Raw genomic sequence first — 15,111 nt, forward strand, 5'->3', positions numbered from 1 at the left:
GCCCCCGGGGCTGAAGCCGGGCTGGGCCACAAGGACTCGCCTCCTGCGGTACCGCGGGGCGGGGGTGGCGAGCTCCGGGGCCCGCGACCCGGGACGGCCACGACCGTGCGCGGCGACACTGGGAGTGGGGGGGCAAGAGGCGTGCGGCCTGTCTCTTCCCCGGGCTCCGGCCACGCGGGCCCGGCCGGCGCTGCGCCGCTGGCAACGTGTCGCCGGAACGAGCTACCCCATCCGCATGCCTTACATGGCTCGAAAGTAAATAATGTAAAGAATCACGATACGATGCGGGCGAGGGGGAGAAAAGGTTCCATTTCTCCCCAATCACGACGGGACTCCCAGGGCCGTACCCAGCCCTCCTCCAGTGCCCACCTCGTGCCCCGGGAGGAAAGGCACAAAGGCACCACAGACTCTGGCCCAGGTGGCTGCTGCTCCTGTCGTCTGCTGGCGCCTGTCTGACAAGGGAGGGAGGGTGGCCATTACAGATTAGAGTAAGAAGCCCGTCCTAAAGGCCACGCCGCTGGGGCCTCTCCCGTGCGTTGTGCTCAGCGCCCCAACCCACTTCTAACCCTCTAGGGAAAACAAGAGTCGTCTCCTTCACATTTTGAATTCGCAGGGCCACCCGGCAAACGGTACAGCTACCACTCCAAGTCTAGGCTCCTCCAAAGAACGGCCACCCACTGCTAGAGCCACACCAAGCAGCTGCCTTTGGAGAGGATGAAAGGAGAGTCCAACAGGACACCCTGGTGGTGACATAAATAAAAAAATATGATTGCACAGCACTCCCAGGTAGCCAAAGCAGTAGGTTCCTCTACAGAAGAGAAGTCCAGGTCACTCTTCCCACCCCTACCTGAACCCACCTGAGCCAGTGGACAGGCTATTTTGAGCTATCTGAAAACTGTAGAAAAACCAATTAAGAAGGCCAGGCAGGCGTGATCTCCCTCAGAAACTCCTCTAGCTTGCAGTACCTAGCCAAAGAGGGAGAAAAATCCCCCAGATGTCTGAATTTTTTTTTTTTTTTTAATTTCAAAAAGTAAGGAACCCCAATGGATCTAAGAGTCATTCCCTTTAACAAAGCTTCAAGATGGTGGGTGGCAAGTCCCAAGCAAGGTCACCACAGGCCTCACTACTTACCAGTTCTATGGCAAATCCCAACCAGGAGATGATTCAGAGGTGGAGGCCCAGGAGCAGCCTGAGGTCATCCAGCACCACCCCATTAATTACTGAGCACTTGATGTGACCTTCCCTAAGCCACTAAGCAAAAGGTGTGAGGTAAGAGAAATAAACCAGATCATCTCTGAAGTCAGAACTGGTAACAAAGCCAGGACAGGAGCTTGGTCCAGTGCATGTCCCGCCCCTCATCAGCATATCAGCTGAGAGTGCTCCAATCTCCCATCAAAGGAACCAAGGTGAGAGACCTTTGACCCAGCACCTTACTGGCTGGGTGAGGAATAGACCCCTTCCATCAGTTACCAGCCCTCCCATCCCTAGCCACACTCACACCATAGCTAGAAATCTCTTTACATTAAGTAGAGGTGGCATGTTATTTTCACCCCAGCACTTTCATTCTTCCTCAGAGTGCAAAACATGAGGATGTGAGCTGAAGGTTACTGCACATAGAATATGTCATTCTTAAAACTCTCAGCGTAAGCTATTAGGCTCTGGTGTCTGAACAAGCCATCCTAGAACAAAAAGTTAAAGATGAGCAAGTCTGGGGCCTGGAAGAGCCATAAGCAGCGGGTGGAGTATAAAGGTGAGGTAAGCTGCCTTTTATTAGCTCACCTCTCTTTACCTCTGACAGTTTTTTGGTTTCTTCCAATCTCAAGTGTATTTCTTAATTTCCCTTTCCCATTACAAGTGTGGCAGGAGATGAGGGAAGGTATCAGCCTGAAGTGATGGACCAGCCCTGCCTGATGTAGAGAGCAGAGTCCACATGTCTGCCTCTCTGTCTGAAATGGGGGATCAAGACATTCCCGAAAGCCAAAGGAGGGCTTAGTTTGGCTTTTTCACCTTATAATTCCACAGAACCATGACTCTGGGACATGCTCCCTGACAAAAGGGTACAGAGGCCAAATTCACTTAGGAACAACGTCATTCTCAATTCCCCTCTTAAATTTTTCAAAGAATACCCTTGTGCCTTAGACCCTGAGAAGTTTCAAAGAAACAAGTGACACTGTTAAAAAACACATTTGACAGCAGAATCCTATGGGTGCCCCAGAACTCACTGTGGACTGGGGACCTGATGGGACCATTTTGCAGCCCCATCTGGGCATGGGGCCAAGAGCACATAAGTATCTAGGAGCAGGAGCACCTGCCACCTTCTGACTGCCTCAGTCTTCCACTAGTAGTTCAAATTCTCAGGGAAATCATCTGATTGGCTTAGCCTGAGTCAGGTGACTCCTCCCTTTTTGCCCATCCCATCCTAAGAGCTAAGGCAGGGGGCATGGTGGAACCATCTGATACAATAGGACCAGGGAAGGGAGGGAAGATGACTTTGGATGGAGGATAGCTAATAAAGATGGGTGGAAGTTTGACCTGTAGAAATGGGGCTCTGGACCTGAGCTTCTCTACTAGGGATTCCCAGGACACCACACCCAAGGGATCAGAATCTCCTAGGATGGGTCCCAGGCATGTGCATTCTGAGAAGGTACCACATAGCATGACCTGCTTTTCCAGGTAGGAGAAATGAATGGCACATACAGATTTAACAGATGCAAACTTGATTATATTAGAAGATGCATTTGTTCATTGAACAAATATTTCCCTAATGCCTACTACGTACATGGAACTGTGTTAGGCACCAGAGATACAGAATTTTGTTCCTTATGGATCATGTTTATTAGTGGATAACAGTGGAAACACATCACAAAACTCCCTAAATGCTTAGGTGAGCAGTTTGCATGCACTGATACGGAGGACAAGAGGAACCACTGAATATTTTTGAGTCCAAGACACTGTACTATCAGAAATATGCTTAAAAAGAAGAATGGCTTGCATAACTCCTGGAGACCTAATACACACAATACAGTGATTATAGACAGCAAGACTATTATGAACATTAAACTTGCTAAGTACTAATCTTAATTGTTCCCAATACTAGAAAAAAATGGTAATTATGTGACATGATGATGGTAACCACATTGCAATATAAATCTATCAAATCAATACGTTGTACACCTTACATGTTGTATGTCGAGTATATCTCAATTTGGAGAAGAAAAAGGAGGAGGGGTGGGGGAGGGGGAAGAGGAGATTGTGGATCCAGAATGAATTTGGGGAGCGGAAAAGAGAAAACAGCAGACCCAAAACAGGCAGAACCACTCAGAGAGCGTTGCAGTAATCCGAAAGAGAATCAAGATTATTTTAATACATTTTTTAATTAGAAAAATGCTAAAATATTAAAATAGTGGTTCCCTCCGAGTGGTAGAGTCATGGGGTAATTTTTTTGTCTGCTTCTTTCATTCTCATCTACATTTTCCAAGTTTCTACAATGAGCATCTATTACATTTATAATTTATAGTGTTCTAATAATAAAAGGGGGGAGTTAGAACAGGGTTTCTCAAACTCGTGCGTCAGAATTTACCTGTAGGGCTTATTAAAACTCAGCTTGCCGGTCCCCACTCCAGAGTTTCTGATTCAGTAGTTCTGGGCTGGGGCCTGAGAATTCACGTCTCTAACAAGGTCCAAGATGATGGCTGCCTCTGCTCATCGGAAGACCACACTTTGAGACCCACTGAAGTAGAAAATAGTCAGTGAAACTGGAAAAAATGAATTCACAAGAGCCTTCAAAGGAAGAACCAAGAGAATCTGTCCGATGATTGAATATGAGAAGAAAGGGAGAGATTATAGTCAAAAATAACACCTTAATCATAGGTTGACTAAGAGTCTCTTTGAGATAACATGAGAATGCTCTTTGTGGTGATAAAAAAAAAAAAAAAAAAAGCCGCTCACTTCCCTCCCTTCAGTGTAGAAGAAAGAGGGACCAGCACCACTGCTGGAAGAGACTCCATCTCTGGGTGAGTTTCAAGACTTGGGCAAGCATCATTTGGACTTTCTGGCCATCCTCTCTTGGGGTTTTCCTCTTGTGCATTCTTGGTGTTTATATGACAGGTTCTGAAGGGTGGCACCTGGGAAAAGGTTTATTAGAATTTCTCCAGCAGGGAATAGAGTCAGGAAGTTTATCTGAAGAGGGAAAGAAGGGTGTGTGGGAAGAGAAAGTACAGCGGAACCGGCGAAGTGTATTAGCTCAGGTGCCCTAGCCAAACCTGAGCTCACCAAGTTGCCTGCTGGAGGCAAAATGGAAATATAGAACCTGTCAACTCCTCTTTGAGCATAAACACAAGTGTGAGCTGATGATCCAGAATCCAGATTTAGTCAAGTCATTCAGTCAACAAGTATTTATTAAGCATCTAGCTACTCTATGCCCAGTTACCAAGTGGAAGGGACTAGGAAAGAACCAGGAGAAATAAAAGACCTGGCACTTACCCTCAAGGATTGGAGCGATTCGGTGAGCATTTACAAATCAACTACAAAAAAAAACAACACACAGAGCCTGCCACCACAGCCAGAGGCGGCATGGCAAAGTGGCTAGGATCGGGACCTGGGGTTCACATTCTCTACCACTTAATAGCTGTGTAACCTTAGTCAAGGTACTCAACTTACTTCACTCTACCTACTTTTCTCATCTTAAAAAGGGGGAAGGGGATTAATAGCAATACCCACTTCATAGGATTGTGATGGAAGATTAAATGAAGTGATATTTGTAAAAAAAGATATAATAGTGCCCTGGCACTTAGCACTATTTTTGATAAATAAATGAATCAAAGGGAAAATTGTTGACATATTTGACTGTATAACAATTTAAATTTGTGTGGAGTACCAGAGGTCATCAATCAAATCAACAAAAAATGAGGAAATAGTTGCCATGCATATGAAAAAGGGTTAGTATTTTAAATTTATAACCCTGACAAACTCAACGAGGAAAAAAAAAATTATCACCCTAATGATAAAAGGGCAAATTCACGAAAGAAGAACAAAAATGGCAATATACCCATGAAAAGATGCTCAACTTCAGCAAAAACAGAGATGCAAATTGCAATTATGATATCTCATTTCATCTATCAGACTGGCACAGACTTAAAAAGAACAACCATGCCAACGTCAGTGTGGTATTGGGACCAGTGGGACTTGGTACAACTATTCAAGAGGGTCATCTGACAAAATGAATTAAAGCTTAAAACAGCATAGCCATGGACCCTAAATTTCCAATTTCTAGGAATTAATTTATCCTAGTTAACTTCAGCCATCAGACTGCCTACCCCCAGGAGACATTAAGCTCCACGAAAGCAGAACTCAAGCCTATTTTATTCAGCCTTGTACACTTAGCACTTACCCCAGTGCCTGACACAGAAGACACTCAGTATGTACGGAATGCACTGAAATATGCGACAATGGACTCAGGAGGGTGTTTGTAGGACATAGTTTAACCTCCTGGAAACCTGGGAATTGCTGAAAGAAGAGGCTAGAGGCATATGATTGCATCATGTGGGCCACAGTGCCCCAGGTTCCCTTTGTCCCCTGTCATTTGCATTTTCTAAGTGAAGGTTCCCTTTTTCTGAATTACTTTCACATTCTCAGATACTGTAGGTGTGAAACGATTTGCGAACATTTTTCAAAGTAAAAGTTTAGGAGAGAATAAATATGTCGTCAGAAGCTTTCCACCAAATGGAAGTATTTTGCGATCTTTTCAATCAGAAGAGACAAAGTGATGCCTTTCTGAAAAGGCTGATGCTCCCAGCAAACAGGAGAACTGCTGAGTATAACCAACACTCTACCCTACACTCTGGGCTCTATTGTCTGGTTGTATGAAGTCTATCAAGTTACAGCTTTTGAGTATCAAACTTTCTCTACAAACTTGTGTGTGTTCAAAGAGAAGGCGAAATACTTCAGTTAAGAATTTGTGGGAGAGAGGGAACATCTACTCTCTATTTCCAGATTGTTCTTCTCTGACAACTTTCACGTGTAAGAGACCAAATATGGTTCATGTTATCTTTTTTCAAAACACGATAGAAAATCTGCACCCAGCTGAGGCACTCCACGTGGCCAGAACTATTTTTGCTTCTCCTGTCTTCCCAGGGCTGTTCCCTGCAGTCAGGAGGGGGCCTTGAAGAAGCTGCCACTCTGAGCTCTTGGACTCCATGCATCTACAGTCAAGTCTTTGTTATTCGAGGTAGTTGTGTTCTGTCGAAGTCTCCACAAACAACAAATTTAGCAAACACCGAATCAGTGCTCCTAGAGGAAGTACAGGGTTAGGTTCCTAACGGTGCTAGTCATAACATTTTCATTAACTGATCAAAACATAACCTTATTTCCTCTGTGTCTCCTTTTAAAGACACCTTCTTTAATATATGTTGTTGATTCATTAACATCGACCTCACAGCCAACAGCACTGTAACTCATGTCTGAACAAAGCTTAACTAACACATGTGTTTTCCCCACAAGGCAATCAGCCTTTGTGAGCTTAGAACACTTAAACGACACTTCAGCACTGCGACTGGGCGCCATTTTAAACAGCAAAATCACCAACCAAAAGCACACAAAAAAATGTGGCACTAAATAGACCACGGAAAGGACACGTGCTTATAGAATCGGTGCTGAAACCAGAAGGCAGATTCATTGCTTTGCTCAATCTCAGCCAGGAATGTGTGCATTGGGCAACGCGAATTTTTGTCGCTCTACGTAACATCCACATGACCGTGGAAGCCCCAGGAGCATGGATTTGGGTTTAAGATAAATTTAAGCAATTGTGCAAATTTGCAAATATGGAATCTGTAACTAAAGAAGATCAACTGTATTTAACAAACGGTTAAATAGCACTCAGTACCAGACAGTATTCTAAGGCTTTGCAAATAGTCGTTTCGGCCTCATATTAACTGTGTGATATAGGTACTATTATTATGCCAGTCTTATAAATGAGGAACCCGAGGCACAGAGAGGTTTAGCCACCTGCCAAGGTCACACAGCTGGTAAGTGATGGGGCTGGGATTTGAGTCCACATATCTTACTCTAGAGTTTGGAGCCATATTCCAGATAGCAATCAAGGGAAGCTTCAGATCAATCCAGAGCATCTGACTTCTCAAAGAACTTCTTGGGGTTCAAGAGCATGGACAGGAGCAGTGGAGTTCCATAGAAGAAAAATTGGGACCAGGAAATAAAGGAGGAGGAAGGAAAAGAGGACTTTTCCTTCCGAATGAAAGGCAGTACTTGCAAAACAAACAAACAAACAAAAAAACGAAGTTCGGCTTCTATGTCATAATCAATATGGTATAGTATACCTTTCTAATAAAAAAATAAATCAAGTAGATATTGCGCATGAAAACCGATTTTAAGTGCCTTGAGAGGCAAGGACCCCGCCTTGTACTTTTCTGCTGCTCACAGCATGTGGCCTGGTGGTAATCAAAAGTATGGATTGCTTAACAGAAAAAAAAAAATTGCTGCTTTTAATTCCTCTCTCAAGCCAGTATGTAATAACTACACAGATTAGTCAAAGAAAAGTAGAATCATCAACCTCTTCCTCCTCCAAAGTTTTTAAGAGCTTTTATTGTTTTCTTCTCTCTAGCGAGTACATCAAGTACCACAGTCTCATGGGTTTCAGTGACTAGGTCTGCCAAAGTCAACCATGCCAAGAAATAACTTCTCTCATCTTTCTTTTTTCAGAGAGATGCGAAAGAAAACAATCAATTCTCCTCCTTAAGACTCTTTTTAAAACAAATAAAAGCTCCAAATTTGATGAACTCTCTGGGAAACGGTACATAGATTAAACAGTACATATTACCAATGTAGTTCCCTGCTGTACAAAGTTCTTTTGGAGAGATTACTAACTTATTCAACTTATAACGACAGGCAAACCTGAGGTCTTTGACCCTCTACTGGACAGTGAAATTCACCAACTCTTTTGTCTTGAAATCCCACTCCTTCCAAAATCGCATCTCTTGCGCCTTTAATGCCATGATTCAGGTGCAGGCCTCAGCGCATGTGAGCACTCTCTCATAGGAGTGGGGACTGGAAAGGGAGTAGCCAAATGGATTGCTGTCTTTCTGTGGGTGCAATCAACAGCACCTCATTTCTCTGTACTCAGACATGTGACTCTGACTGGCCTTAAAGATTTGCCCCCCAAACAACCAGATGTCCTTTTTAAGAGGAATACTGAGCATCTTTTCTCCATGGCTCACACAGTGCTCGGCCAGCTGTCGAACAACATGGATCCTGGAAGGGGGTGCTGCCCGCGTTGGTGATTGCAGCCTGTACTGCCTGTTGCTCATAGCAAACGTCAAAGAGCCTTTAGGACAGGGGTCCAGCAGGTTGGCTGAGGCACCCCGAGCGAGCACCCATACACCATGAGTCCAGCAGAGGCCCCCCGCCCCCCGAGGCCGAGGTAGGCACACCACAGTGTCCTGGACTTCGGGATGGAGTCCAGTCCCAGTGAGTGGAGGTTAAGAGCTGTCCAGAGACTGCCCAGGCCAGGTTCAAAGGGTGGGATGAACCTCATGACATCGCTCCAAAGAAATCCCACCTGCTAGCGGCCGTCCAGCCTCCTCTTCCCCACCTATAGGCCCCCCAGGCAAGCCTCCAGGGGCATGGCAAGCAGGCAGCTGCAACAGTTCGCTGTGTCTTAATGATTTGGACTGGGAAGATGCAGAGATGGGGACGAAGGCTGACCATTCCTAATGATCTGGACCCCCGCGTCGGCTGGGGTCCTCTTGAACGGTCATCTGTCGACCCCTTTGTAGGAAAAATGTGTTTTTCTCTCTATGGCCTGGAAACCTGACCCAGCAGAAATGTGAGTCAGGCTTCTTCATCCACACACACACTCACGTCATAGTGAAGTTCAGGACAGACTGTAACAATGCAAGCCCACTCTGAAACACCCTCCTCCCTCCAGACTCCAGGGACATCCCCTTGCCCAAAATGCCTGCCTCCCTGTGAGAGCCCTGCTCAGCAGCTCCACAAGGGACCCCCAGCTTGCCGCGTTGGAATAACCTGAATATCAAACTGAGCACAAAGGGAATAATACACAGTGGTCGCTGGAGAAAGCTCACTCTATCTATTTCATTCTCTCTGGCAGACGCAAGTGAAAGATGTTTGTTTATATACATATATGTGTATAATCCCCCCAAAACTTCTCATTTAAACTCGGGGTACAAAAGGTGTTTGCCATGTGAACGTCCCAGGACCAGCACAGGGATAGAAAGGGAAGATTTCAATAAAATACAAAAGCAGCGCAGACCCGAGGGGAGCCGGCTGCCCCACAAGGCAGCCAACTGCCAAACTGTCATTTTGCTCGGCGGCTGAACAGAAGGCCCGAGTAATGACAACCACAAAACTCATTTAAAGTCTGAAAAGGTGACTAATGAGCTCATTCATGCTGGCTATAAATTATTCACTACAACACTGATCCCACTCAAGACAAACAGTAAAGTAAACTTTAAACACAGACAACGGCGGCCTCCTGAGCGAAACTAGTTACGTCTGTAAAACTTCACAATGAGAGGGATACTCGTCTCTCCCTCGTCTATTGTCACATTCATTCTTCCGTTTACTTTTTTTTACTGCCTTTAATCAAATTTAAGCAGACACAGCTGTTACACATTTATTTTTCTGTGGAGTTGTGTTTTTTTTTCCATTAGTTATTACGAGCAACCCTGATGCTCTAAAAATAGCAGCAAATTATATTCTCTAGAAATTGTAAGGCTGACCTTAAAATTAAGCCCAGGTCCTCTGAAAGAATATTCATCCGCACATGTCGGGTGAGTGACAGCATTGCAGGAAGGCGAAACAAAAATGCAGAGCGTTTTCTACTCCTTGAGAGGTTTTCAGTTTGCTTCCAAATTTCCTTTGGTGCGAATGGAAACGTGTGGCTTCAACCCTTACAATACAGAACCTGCTTCCCATGGTCACGTTTCGGTTAAGATTTTCATGAAAACTCACAATCTTAACAGAATAAAAGGAGAAATGTCTCATTTAGGCTTTTCGGCACAGATAAAGCCAGCAGCAGGTTTGCTGAAAACCCACCACATTTGCTGCAGACAACTTTCAGTTTCCTGTTTAATATTAAATAAAGAATTTCAGCTCTTCTGTTTTTATAAACTGTGCTACTTTGCTACTACTGCCACTACGGAAAGCATTGTGACTGGAGAAGTAGTCCCATGTTTTTCAAACCTTTTTGTAATCTATTTTCAAGACATGGTAAGAGTTACAAATTTCAAATCTGTCTAATAGATTATTTTTTCCCTTAAAAATAGCCCCCAAATAAGTACTTACATTAGTTCTTGGTCAGATCGCTGAACATTATGTATTTTTAAATTGCTTTGAATACTTTAAAAGGAGCCACAGAAAAGCCACAGAAAATACTCATGTTCAAATACCGCCAGATGGAGGTTCTGACTAACCAAAAGTGAAAGCAGAAAGGCCTGAGGCTGAGCTGTGCCCTGCACACACCTCGAGATTACAGGGGGAAAAGTGAATGGTCTTGGGCCCTGGAATCTTGCATAACATATGAGAAATAATGCATGGAAGGCAAATTAAGACCAAGGCCCTAACTTCAAAATGAGACTGGGCCAAGCTCTAACTCCATTTAAGGAAAATCTTGCACATTGTTTTCACAGCTTCTTGCATATGAACTAAAGGCTTGTCCAGCCATTTCTGTTGTCTGAAATGCAAAGCAATTCTTCTTTTAAGTAGAGAAAGAGGAATCCTGCAATATTTATAGCAAAGTACTTTGCCACATACCAACAGCCATCTGGTTGGTCTTCACCTGTTCGGCACGTTTTTTTTTTTTTTACCCACATTTCTGTATGTAGTACTTTGCGATTCTTTTGGTCTTCTGTGCAAGAGTTCTTGAAGTTTCATTGTTTTTTTTTTTTTCTTTAATCAAACAACAAGTAAAAACCCAATTCCAACCAAAGAAATAAAAAAGTTGAAGTCTCAGATGCTCTGCACCTTTCCACTAATTAGATTCCTGTCACCTCTCTGTGGAAAGGTGTGGACAAAACACTGCTTTGAAACCAAGCCACGTATGAGTCCTTCCTGGGTAACATGTCAGACAGAGTCCGCCTCTCCCTTCATGGGTTGGAAAACTGGCTTATCCTAATATCACTCTGTTCCTAATTTTCCTGAGGATCGAAGATAATATCAGTTTGGCCCAAGGAGAGTCAGTCCAAATGGTGAACACTGAGGAAACAATTTGTCATCCAAAAAATTACAAAACATACATAACAACAAAGCCCTCCAATGCTTTCTGCATGCCAGCACCATGCCAAGAGCTTTACCTGCATTATTTATTTTATCTTTCCATGACACAGGTGCTGTCATCCTCTTTCACAGATGAGGACCCTGAGGCTTAAAGAAATTAAGTCATTTGCCCATAGTCAACAATTGGTCTCTGGCAGAGGTGAAATGAAAAGTTAAGACCTCACGTCTTTCAGCCCACAGAGTCCACCCTAGAACCAAGATCTAATTTCCAAGATCACAGAGTGTAACTTGCTGTTTATAATTTACCTCCTGGGCTTCTTTGTCACAGTTTTGGGGGTTCGTTTGATTTGGTTTTTGCATAGCACTTTTCAAATGGGCCACTAACCATTGATACCCTTTCTGTTTTCACAGACTTAGCTCTTAATACTCACAAAGAAATGGATGCCATTCACTGAATGGACAAACATATTTACAAAATAACAAAATACTCTGCTCCTATCTGAATCATAAAACACAAAGATGGCGGGGGCGGCGGGGGGGGCGGGGGGAGCAGCCTTCATGACAGTTAACAACTCCAGAGGCCACGTCTGAAACTCCAAATCTGTCCCCATCTCCCATCTGGAGAGACACTCAGAAGGAACAAGCAGCTAAGAAGGAGCCACACAACAATGTGCTTTCTCCAATCCTCGCCCCCTCTCTCCCCCAATCCAACAAATGAACCATTTTTCAATATCCTACAGCCACAGGGATAAAGATCCGATGGTTCCCTTCAAGCTAATACTTCCACAGCTCAAATGTTTGACTGGAAACCATTTTCAAACTATTTCTCTTACTCTTTGCAGGCAAAGTTAGGTGGTTATTGTCTGCCAGTTTTAAAACACCATCGACTACCACACTAGAATTATTTCCCAAAAGCTTTATTACAAAAGAATTAGGTCAAGGGACAGATCAACTTTTGCCAACGTTATAAATAGGTTCAAAAATTAGCCAGCCACAATGAAAATATACGGACTGTACTACTAATACGATTAACTTTTTCCCCTTACATCTGAACAGCAGGGTAAAACTCGCGTGCTGAGGCAGCCTGATGCCCCATGGGCCCTCCAGAGTCTTCACACAGCCTTGTCCACTGGAGATGAAGAGAAGATATGCTCCCATAGCTTCCTGCCACCGCCAGCACCCATGTCACCTTTCACATCCAGGGTACTCCCAGATAGGTTTTGGCACCAAGATGGAGGAGTTGACCCCCTCATGAACCACCCCCGGATGCTTCCTTGAAAGCTTTCCTGATGCTGCTTTTGGAATCTCATCTCAAGACTAGCCAGAGGCTCCGTAAAGAGGGGATGAAGTAGAAGCTGAGGTCTGTGGTTTCATTCTCAGAAGCCCTCAGCTATCCACAGGGATCTGATTCCACTGCCATTTAGAGCCACTCTCTGGCTTCTGCCAATACCCACTCCCTCTGAAACCAAATCAAATGTCTCTTGGCTTCTTTGTGACACCAACATCATAGCAGAGCCTCTAATGTTTGTGGTAAGAAAAATAAGCCCTGCCCAGCCAGACCTTCCAGATCTCCTGTGAATGAAAAACCAAGTGATGTTTGCTGCACAGAAGATATGCTTATCGAGTCAGGGCAGGTTTTATACACCGTTTTTTATAGCTTCTCCCTCACAGCCTCCATTTGCTCATTTTTCTAGATCAAAATCTACAACTCATGGGTAGGAAGAAAGGTACTAAGGCTGACTGCCCTGGCTTATCACTTGATCTAAACAGAGCTATTTGTTTACTAATTACATTCTTAGCTTTACAGCACTGGCCAACAAAGGCTTGTTTCTTCATTACAAAAACCAATTAGAGAAAAAAGAAAATAAAATCTTAAATGTGACCCTTAGGAAGGACTTTACTGATGGTGGCATACAAGCCTAATTTAATGAGGCAACTCAAGCCCAGAGAAGTGAAATGTCTTAGGGCCACATGTCAGAAGGCACGATGGCAGTTTCCCCTCTAGTGTCTCTTCTCCTCTCCCTTCCCAAGAGCATCCCAAATTTCTCAGCCTAGGGTTGGTGTGAGGCTGACCCCACCATCTGCTCCAGAGGCATTGCACTAATATCGAAGAATGGGCAGGTCCAGCTAGGACTCAGTGTACCAGCCAACACATTTCCTCTGTTGTTTAGACAATGAGTTGGCTTTTCTGTCATTTGTAACCCAAAGCATCCCAATAGATATCCATGCAGAGTTATTGGCAGATCCAACGTCTTGACTGTCTGTCCGGGAATATTTCTGCCATAGTCGTCTTTAACATGACAACATAGAGAAAACCATATTTTGAAAAATATAGTGGCCAGACTTGGTAAGAATGGAAACATTGGGGAGTAAAATATGAAATTAAATATGATCATTGAGCACTTGAAAAGTATGGTTTAATGTGTAAACGTGACCATATTATTAATGGATGGAGAATTCATGAATGGAGATTAACTGTAGAGAATTCAAGGCTAATGGGGGTTGGGCAGGTCTATTTAGAACTTGATATAAATCATGACTCCCACTTAGGTCTCAGAATTCGACCAGCAGGCCTCCTGGAGAGACAATGTCTCAACTTTATATTCCCAAGTGCCTAGCCCTAGATCGGGTGCTGGAGAGGTGATGACAGTCATATGGCTATATTTACTGAGTACAGGGTAGTGGAAAGAGGGGAGGGGAGGGGAGGAGAGGAGAGGAAATTTTTAAAAGAAAGAGGCCCCAGGTGGAGTGGCCTGCGCCCAGGACAGCAAGCCAAAATTTACTTGAAGTTTCAGCTCCTCCCAGGAATGTGACAAACCAGTCTGGATTTTCCGGATTGCCACTAGGGAGGTTATCCGCCGGGTAAAACCCCAGCCTTCTCCAAGGAAAGGTGCCCTTGCCTGAAACAATCTTTTCTTTTCTTCTGCTAGTAACTTTCTAATCCCGCCCAGGTTCCGCCTAGAAAAAGCTTTCATTTTGTGCGACTCCTGGAAGCTCCTTTCTATTTGCTAGATGGGGTACTGCCTGATTCACGAATCGTTTAATAAAGCCAATTGGATTTTCAAATATACTCAGGTTGAATTTTGTTTTTTAACAATAGTTACTACAGGAAGACATTGAGCTGCGTCTTATCTGCTTTATGTCATCAAATGCTCCTAAAGATCAATATGAGGCAGGTTGATCAGAGTTAAACGATACTGAAGGAATGAATGACTATTGCACACATTTAACCAATTTCAGATTATATCTGGTGTCAATGAGAATACATTCTTTAGTCATTCAAAAGTATAAAATTAAAAGGATGAGCACCGATAAATGGAATCAAATATGATTTGGTAATGTGTTTGCATATTCACCGGAGAATTTACCATGAAATACTGAAGCTTGAACCTTATCATCCCTAACTCACACAGGCCCCTTCCACAGCGCTGAGGAAGACCCCAGAAACGTGTCGAATGAACTTCTTTAGTATTTTAAGATTAGTCACTGCATAAAAATACTTAAACTGCCCTGAAACCTTCTAGCTCATATATATGAAAGAAATTTGAGTTTTCCCCAAACTTGACAATAATCCTAAAAACTTATCACATCATCGATAACCAGTTGGGAAACTAAAAACCTTTCTTTCTAAATTATCAATAATAAAAAACAAATCCCAATCAACCATGCTAGAAAAATGAGAGCTATTCTCTAGAGAAAAAAATGACATTCCAAAATCACCGTCATATAAAGAAATGATCGGAGTACACAGCCCTAAAAATGCGGGGAAAAAAGACATATGTGAAACAGCTTATTAATAATATCAGGTTATCAGGTTATTGTAATTTTACATTCTTTTCTTAAAACACACACACACACACACAC

The 15,111-nt window shown here is 43.7% G+C and overlaps 1 protein-coding gene across 3 annotated transcripts in view; it reads right to left on the reverse strand.

The window, feature by feature from the left end:
* The window catches only part of FOXN3 (forkhead box N3), a 257,286-nt gene that overhangs the window by 207,164 nt on the left and 35,011 nt on the right, over nucleotides 1-15,111 (reverse strand). The gene's annotated exons all lie outside the window — the stretch shown is intronic.

This window comes from Pteropus alecto, unplaced genomic scaffold (genome assembly GCF_000325575.1).
Source record: "Pteropus alecto unplaced genomic scaffold, ASM32557v1 scaffold8, whole genome shotgun sequence".
In the NCBI taxonomy this organism is placed as follows: Eukaryota; Metazoa; Chordata; class Mammalia; order Chiroptera; family Pteropodidae; genus Pteropus; species Pteropus alecto.